The following is an 8,303-nucleotide window of genomic DNA, read 5'->3' as shown; positions in this document are numbered from 1 at the left end:
GTCTATGAGCATTGTCATAACAGTACCCACCGAGGGTAGCAGGAAGAGGTCCCCCCCCACCCCCAAGTCAGTATGGATCAGTTGCAGTGAGGCTGTGGTCTTCCTTGTGCTGTGCTGAGGGAATGGCTGTCTACTGCTTTTTCCTTGTTAACAATAAACACAAGTTGGATTAGAATCACGTTCAGTAAAGTTTACACCTTTCACCAAGCCCTTATTTTGCATGTCTTTAACGTTTTGAATATTCCTATGGCATGTTCTCCTATACCACAGGGTACTGCATCCATTGTGTTGCAAGTGTTAGCAACATTTACTTCTTGGGTAGGTGGTTTCTCCTCATAGTCACTGTCTGACTCGAGTTTTGCCACACCTTCATATTTTGGAGTTTGATCACATTCATCTGGTATCTCTACACATTCCTTTTGGGGCATTGCTCTGTGTACAATTAACGCATCATTTTCAAACAATTCAGAATTCTCATGGTACACTTCAGGAGAGCAGAAATCGATGCAAAAATCTTCATTCCTTTCCACACTATAAAGTCTGCTTACTAATTTTCCTTTGACATAGGTCTGGTCCATCTTTTATAACAAAATGGCCACGAGCATTAAAAAGTGTTTCACATCCTGGTTTGGCCAGTTCACTTATTGACAGGATATCTGTTTTTAGTTCCGGAATCAGGAGGACATTCTCAATGTTAAGTTGTCCTTCCGCATCATTCACAGGTAAAATCACAGTTCCAACACGATTTGCCTTCAGAAAGTTCCCATTGGCCAGAAACACTCTGATCGGCATTTTTAATTCTTGTACTTCAGTTGACGATTCCTCTGAGCTAAACAGTGACTGCATAGCTCCAGAATCTAAAAGTATCTCTCTATTCTTTTCATTATTAAAAAAATAGAATAATTTCTATGTTTAAAAGTGTGATCAGATTTCCCTTTGAAATCATTGGGCTTCTCTGCCTTCGGTGAGGGACACGCTGCCCTGGAGTGGGCCGTCCCCCCACAACCGGGGCAGGAAATCTGAGCTCTTTTGTCTGAAGTAGAGGGAAGTGGCTTGGCACCCACCTGCACATTCCTTCCTTGATGGCTCTGAAGGTTGGGGGTTGCCAACTTTGGGACTGAGTGAATAAGCTCCAGCTCTGGAGTTCTTGAGACTCCGTGGTGGTTTAAACGCAACCTGGTTTAAAAGTGATCCAGAAACATTTGCAAGCCTTGAGACAATGCTTTCCTACAGGAAACTTCCAAAGAAATCTGATTCACAGCCTCCTCAAAGCTTAAATCTCCTTTAATTTCCAGGTATGAAATTACTGGAATGAAACTCATGGGGAGTGAACGAGACAAAGCAGCTATTTCAGCTGGTTTGTCTAGGGTCTCCCCTGAATCAGCAGGCTGAGAGAAAATATCCTGCATGGAGTTTACATGCAATTGGAAACATTCAGTCTCTCTATATTTCAAATTAGTTCTGAACATCAGTCATGAAGGCCATCCTTTCTGAATGTGCGATTTGACCAGCACATCGCAGATACGTTTAGCATTTTTCAAAGTTCTGTATTTTAGACAAATAACATGCAGACAAAGAACTCACTATAATGCCTTGAGCTCGATGGTCATCCTGCGATCATGTCATGCCTTTTCCTCCTGCGATCAGTCATGGGGGGAAGGGGGGGATCCTTCTCCAGGCGAACTTCCAGAGATGGATCATAGTAGGGCAAACCTCAGACACACACGGCATTCCACATAGCTGCTCCCTGTGTGGGGAACTAGGGGGCTTTGTTTGTCCCAAGCCTCAGACGTGATGCTTTCTTTTTTCCCTCTGTCTCTCTACCTAAAGCTCCGTGTTTCACAAGCAGGCTGCCTCAAGCAGTTTTTCAATGATTTTGTCTCGCAAAAGAATGAAGCCTGCCAGCCCGCTGTGAGAAATGCAATAATATAAGCGGCTTCTGATCTTAAAAACCTTGCTTTAAAAATTGCACTGCTGGAAATCAATGGATTAAAGGCTTATTATAAAGTTGAGACAGGGGAATTGTGAAAATGGGGGAGTTAGCCACACAAGCCGACAGCCTGCACAACAACTTAACAGAAGACCTTGCAAAATGCTACATCTAGCAGAAAGCAGAAGTGGAAATATTTCACATAAATTAAGGACCATTTTACTTTAAAAATTATAGAAAACTGCCTTCAGCTAGAGGGACGTTTGCTGTGTACTGAAATTAAGAGTGTATTGCTTGAGAATAGATGCTGAAGCTGGTTTACTTAAAAAGCAGAAGCATAGTCAGATTATTGTCAATTGTGAAAACAGAGGCAGGGAAGAACCTGCAATTTGGGAGATGGGAAGAGAAGCTACTAAGGGGAGTGATTACCCATGGAAGGAGAAGATGCAGGGGCTATGCAGAGGAACCATTGTACTTAATTCTGTGTATCTTTATATGCTCTTATTTTCTTAAATGCATGAAGGCTGACCAACCTAAGAAATAAGGAACTTGGCATTTTGGCTCTGAGAAACAAAGTCTGTCGCAGAGATGATGGCCCAAGACAGGCCTGATGAAATGGGACATCTTGCGGTCTAAAAGTCCCATTTACGAGAAGACCTGTCTCAAGATACTTGCGGTGGGCCGTTGTGGGTTATGAAGAAAGGTTAGGAAAGAGTAGAAAAAGTTAATACCATGTTTGGCATAAAGGAATTATGTCCTTTTAAGGAAAATACTAAATAAAAAGCAGAAGTGAAGTAATTAGGCATCCGGGAATTGCAGTATGTAACTTCTTGTCACCAGCTCTGGTGGCCAGAAGAGGGCATTTTTTATTTTCTTCACCACTCCGGGGAGAGTATATAAGTAGGCTGAATAACTTGATTCGGTGTGGGTTCTCAATGCTCCCTGAGCAGCGAGGGGCACCCTGCCTGCAGGCTGTATCCAAATAAAATCTGCTTCACTGAAGGAAAGTCTGTCTCCAGAAATTACTTATTGGTAAGAGAAAAATTCATTTACCACACCGATTTCTGGTCTAGCTGCTGAGGGAGGCAGATTCAATACTTTGGATCCACAGACTTTTCCAGTGGTACCAGTACTAGTTAAGCTGGTTTACCTGGTTAAGGCTGGGCCCATGACCTACTGAGGCGTGGTTAGTCCAGTCACCACTAGTTAGCAGAGTGCTTAAATAAAGCCACAAACGCAGGAGCATCACTTTACCAGGTTACTCAGCTTACAAAGCTACACAGAGCCACACTGCAAGTTTAGAAGAGAAATACTTCTCTCGTTATTTGGACGGGAAAGAGCAGAGATTGATAGATTACGAACTTACTAGCTAAAGGACGGAGACAGATGGCAAGAGGCCCATCTGCCTCGTGGTGCCAAAAGAGGGCCACACATCCCTTACTTGGTGTGTGCAGGTACAGAGCGCATTTTCATCCAGAGAGAAAGAGAGGAGGAGAAAGGGGAAACTGATGCCTGAGAACACAAACCTGCATTTCAAAGAGGACAGTGGCAGAAGAGTAAATACAGGAAGAAAGGTCAGTGTGCAGAGGGAGGGAGGGAGGGTGCGGCCATGTGGAAGCAGGGCACCCTCAAGCGTGCAGGTGGCTCCCAGGTACAGGCAACGTGTGCCGGCTTGTCCTACCCAGTGGTCACATTTTCAGTTGGACGGAGGGTGGTCTGGTCTACGCACTCCTGAAGCCACACCTGGCATCTCTCCAAAAAGGGGCACCTTATTTGGGGATCCGTAATTCAGATCCCTCAAATTCCAACCCACACATAACTTGCGGGGCAGGTGGAGGGGCATCCCGGGGAGGTATGCTGGGATTTGGATGCCTCTAGCTAACCCAAGGTCCATTCCATACGCTCCTGAACCCATGCCTGACATCTCCCCAAAAAGCACTTTCCTGGGGCACCTGGATTGGGGTTCTGTAACTCAGACCCTCAAAGTCCAATCTTCGGACTCTCAAAGTCCAAACCTGGTGGGCAGGCAGGGAAGTGTCAGCTGAGATGCCCTCTGGTTTTGGGGCCTCTACGACCGGGCAGGGGGGCATTTCTCATCCAAATCAATTCACAAACTGATCTGCGAAACAGGCCGGTTCATATTAAGAGAACCCATTCGGGACGCGCGCCAGTTCAGTATGCAAACCGAACCGGGATTTCAAAGTCTGTGTCTCTAGTCAAGAGGTTACAATGGCACAGAAAAGTGGGCGGATGTGAACAAGATGCAATTTAACAAGGATAAGTGGTGAGTTCTACATCTGGGTAACAAAAATGAGGAACGCACATAGTGGATGCGGGAAATACTTCTGAGTGGCAGTGTGTGTGAACAAGATCTTGGGGTAAGGGTGGACCAAAAAATATGAGCATCCAGTGTGATGCGGTGATCTTGGGGTGTATCAACAGAAGCATAACATCCAGATCACAAGATGTCATAATCCCGATGTACACGGCATTGGTCAGGCCACACCTGGAGTATTGTGTGCAGTTCTAGAGGCCTTACTTCAAAAAGGATGTGGACAGAATAGAGCGAGTGCAGAGGAGAGCGACGAGGATGATCGAGGGCCTGGAGACCAATTCCTGCAAGGAGAGACTGAGAGACCTGGGAATGTTTACTCTGGAGAAGAGGAGGTTGAGGGAGGACATGATGACTCTCTTTAGGTATCTGATGGTCTGCCATTTAGAGGAGGGCAGGGAGCTGTCCCTGGTGGCAGCAGAGGAGAGGACTTGCAATATAATGGGTTTAAATTAAGGGCGGGAAAGTACCAGCTGGATATGTGGGAAAACGTTTTTACAATAAGAGTTGTGCAACAGCAGACTCGGCTGTCTAGGGAAGCGGTGAGCTCCCCCTTGCTGGCAGTCTTTAAGCAGCATCTGGACAAACACGAGACAGGGATACTGTAGGTGTCTAAGTCTGTGATTCTATGATTCCTCTGTGGGCCTCCGGCCACCAGGGCCATAGGGGCATGGCCCCCTCACTGGGAAGGATGGTGGAGATCCTGGGGGGGGATATCTTTTATTATTATTATTAAATTTCCTGGTACTGGATGCCTCTTGCAAAGCTGCCAAGCCAGGCTGGCCACCCGACGAATCCCCAGGTCAAGGAGGTAGAGGTGGGGGGAGAGAAGTGGAAGCATGCATGCACCAGTGTTTACTTATTTATTATCAGATTTATATCCCGCCCCCCCTGCTGAGATGTTGTATGCACCTGGAGGCTTCAGCCCAAGGCATCCCCTCCCCTTGGCCCCCAGAAGCTGTAATCCTAGTCTGGACTCCAAAGTGGGCTGTTCCTCTGCCCCCCCCACCCTGATTGTGACCCTGGGCCCAGGAATGCTCCAGAGCTGTCAGGGGGGGTGGCGGGCCCCTCACTAGGTAAGACGGTGGTCCAGTGGTGGTGGGGAGCAGTGCCGGGTTCGCAAGCTGTCAGGCGGGACCCTGGGGTGGCTGGGTAGTTTTGTCCAGAGTCGCACACATGTGCAATCCCGGGCCTGGGCTGCACTCCGGTCTGGAGCTGTCAGGGGGTCTGCAGGCCCCTCACAGGGTAGGATGGAAGTCCGGGGGGGAACAGAGCCAGGTAAGCTGACAGGCAGGTTCTTGTGTGGGGCCTTCTGTGGCAGGAATGGAGGTCTAGGGTCAAGCTGTTCTCCAGAGAGGACACACAGACACCTTTCACCCCTTCAATGTCCTTGGTGGACTGGGGCGGGTAGACCAGTTCTCCAGAGATCACGTCTACCTGCTCCTTTCCACTACATTGGGAGACACGTTCCCCGGAAGCCAGGTCTACCAGTATAGTGGAAAGGGGTGGGTAGACCTGGCCACTGCAGAACAGATTTACCCACCACGGGCCTCCAGGTCGTGTGTCTGCCTTTCCATCCTCACACCTTTTTTCCAGGCTCTTCTGTGGGCCTCCTGCCACCAGCACTGTGAGGGGGGCTGCGGACAGTGTTCCCTCTAAGATGAGTGAGTGTGAGCTAGCTCACAGTTTTTTAGCCTCTGGCTCACACATTTTTGTCTTAGCTCAGGAAGGAGGGCTCAAGAGCAAACTAATTTATGCAGCAGCCAAATCTCCTGCTCACAACTTTAATGCCAATAGCTCACAAAGTAGAATTTTTGCTCACAGGGCTCCATAGCTTAGAGGGAACATTGGCTGCGGAGGGCCCTCTCTGTCAGGAAAGGAGGTCTGGGGAGGCAGGCCGTGTGCCCACCTTCCCCCCAATAGCCTTCCACTGACAATCCGGCCTGGGGCTCCTCCATAGGTCTCCCGCTGCCTTCTAATCTGGGGTGGGTAGACCTGTTCTCCGGAGGCCAGGTCTACCCGCCCCTTTCCACTACACTGGTAGACCTATTCTCCAGAGACCAGGTCTACCAATATAATGGAAAGGGGCAGGAGGCCAGGGCTCCCAGCTTGGAAGCCTCTGGCAAGTAAACCTGTTCTCCAGTGCCCAGGCCAACCCCCACAGTGGACAGACGTGGGTAGACCTGTCCTCCAGAGGCCTGGTCTACCAGCCAGGAGGCCTCTGGCCAACAGCCCTAATCTCCAGAGACCAAGTCTATCAATATAGTGGACCAGGGCGGGTACACCCGTTCTCCAGAGGTCACAAGACTCCACAGCTTAGAGGGAACATTGCTGGGCACAGGCCACTTTTAGCCCTCAGTTAACTTAAATAATTTCACTGGATGAGATTCAGCCAATGTGATGCAAAAGAATCCTCCTTGGCCACCAACACTACTACCTCATCGCCTCTCCAACGAGCTCTATAGTGTGATCCGTTTGATTCAGCCTGAGTTTCCTGTCAATGGTGTTCAAGCCATCTTACCAACCTTTCCAGAGAACCCAGCTCCCCGGTTACCTATGGGGCTGTGGCCCACCTTGATGTGGGGGTGCCAAGGAAAGACCTTGCCAATACCCTGAAAGCCACCATTCCATGCTGATAAACAGCATCAATAGAGTCTCAACCTTTCTATGGTTGGCTCTGTCTCTTGTGGCAGCCATTTTGTAGATGCACCCACCACCCTGTGTCAGTATTCCAAAGGTGCCCATAGGTGCAAAAAAGTCGGGGACCCTTGCTTTAGACACAGAGCTAGCTGGGCAGACAACCTCAAGAATTTCAGCTAGTAAATAATATTCATCATATTACCTGTGGATCTAGTTGAGCTTCCCGATCTTCTCTCCTTGCTGGAGGAACTCCGAGACCGTTTACTAGAAGGCAAAGATTGCCCTGGAGACCTTGATCGGTGTCTGGGACTAGGAAGGCGCCTTGGACTTCGACTTCTTGACCGACTTGTACTGCAGTGCTCAGAGCTCATTGATCGTGACCGAGTCCGACGCCTGGCATAGCCAGGGCAATGCCACCTTGATTCATGCCTCCTTCTCTCCTTGCTGGAAGAACTTCGAGACCATCTACTAGAGTGCCGCGGAGACCTTGACCGGTGTCTGGGACTAGAAGGGTGCCTTGGGCTTCGACTTCTTGGTCGACTTGTCCTGCGGCGCTCAGAGCTCCTTGATCGTGACCGAGTTCGATGCCTGGCATAGCCAGAGCCTGAGCATCTTGAATGTTTTGGGCAAGGACTGGCAGAATGCCGACTTGGACTTCGACTTCTTGGTCGACTTGCCCTGTGACGCCCAGAGCTCCTTGATCGTGACCGAGTCCAATGCCTGGCATGGCCAGAGCTTGAGCGTCTTGAACGTTTCGGGCTAGGGCTGGCAGAACGCTGCCTTGATTCGTGCCTCTCTTGTCTGTCAGCTTCGTGTCTGTGGAACAGGCAGATACCAAAATATTCTCAAATGTGTTCACTACGAAAAGAAATAACCTGATCAATCTTTAAAAATGGAACCAAGATCTTCTCCCTCAAGGGAAATAAAGCTAGGAAGTTAATAGGCAAAGTTAGAGGGAAAGGGTGACACATGACTTTGTCACAGACCCGAACTGTCAATGGTTGAATGAAGAAAGCTTGAGAACTTATTTTTACCATTTCAGCACATAATGTTACATACTTGAGAGCGATAACTGAATTGTTGAATGAATGCTCAGAAATAAATCTTGTGATATGAAGAATGAGCAGATCACTGGTTTGCAACATTGCTTGGGAAAGTTAAGTATAAGCTTGGAAATACTTATGTCAGAGACTCAAAGGAGATGAATTAAATGGTTCTGGTAGAGTCAAGTGAGTTTCACGTAATCGGGCCTCATTCTTTCTGAACGTGCTTTGGTGAGAATATCAGAATTTGTATTTGATCTTTTAATCTCAAGATAGATAGGATACAGGATGATATGTATATCTTTCTTTTTCAAATCTCCTTAACATATGCAAAGTTTTGTATCATATTTTGATTCTT

General features: G+C 48.1%; 1 long non-coding RNA gene across 1 annotated transcript in view; it reads right to left on the bottom strand.

Moving 5' to 3' along the window:
• LOC107122259 overlaps positions 1-7,714 on the bottom strand; it is an 11,465-nt gene extending 3,751 nt beyond the window's left edge. Inside the window, exon 1 of the long non-coding RNA XR_001482902.1 lies at positions 7,105-7,714. This is a non-coding gene — a long non-coding RNA (uncharacterized LOC107122259). The remainder of the gene's footprint in view (positions 1-7,104) is intronic.
• Between the last annotated feature and the right edge of the window lie 589 nt (positions 7,715-8,303).

Source organism: Gekko japonicus, unplaced genomic scaffold (genome assembly GCF_001447785.1).
Source record: "Gekko japonicus isolate JY-2015 unplaced genomic scaffold, Gekko_japonicus_V1.1 scaffold4097, whole genome shotgun sequence".
In the NCBI taxonomy this organism is placed as follows: domain Eukaryota; kingdom Metazoa; phylum Chordata; class Lepidosauria; order Squamata; family Gekkonidae; genus Gekko; species Gekko japonicus.
Note: the sequence above shows the minus strand (reverse complement) of the source record. Positions and strands in the feature narration are given on the sequence as shown.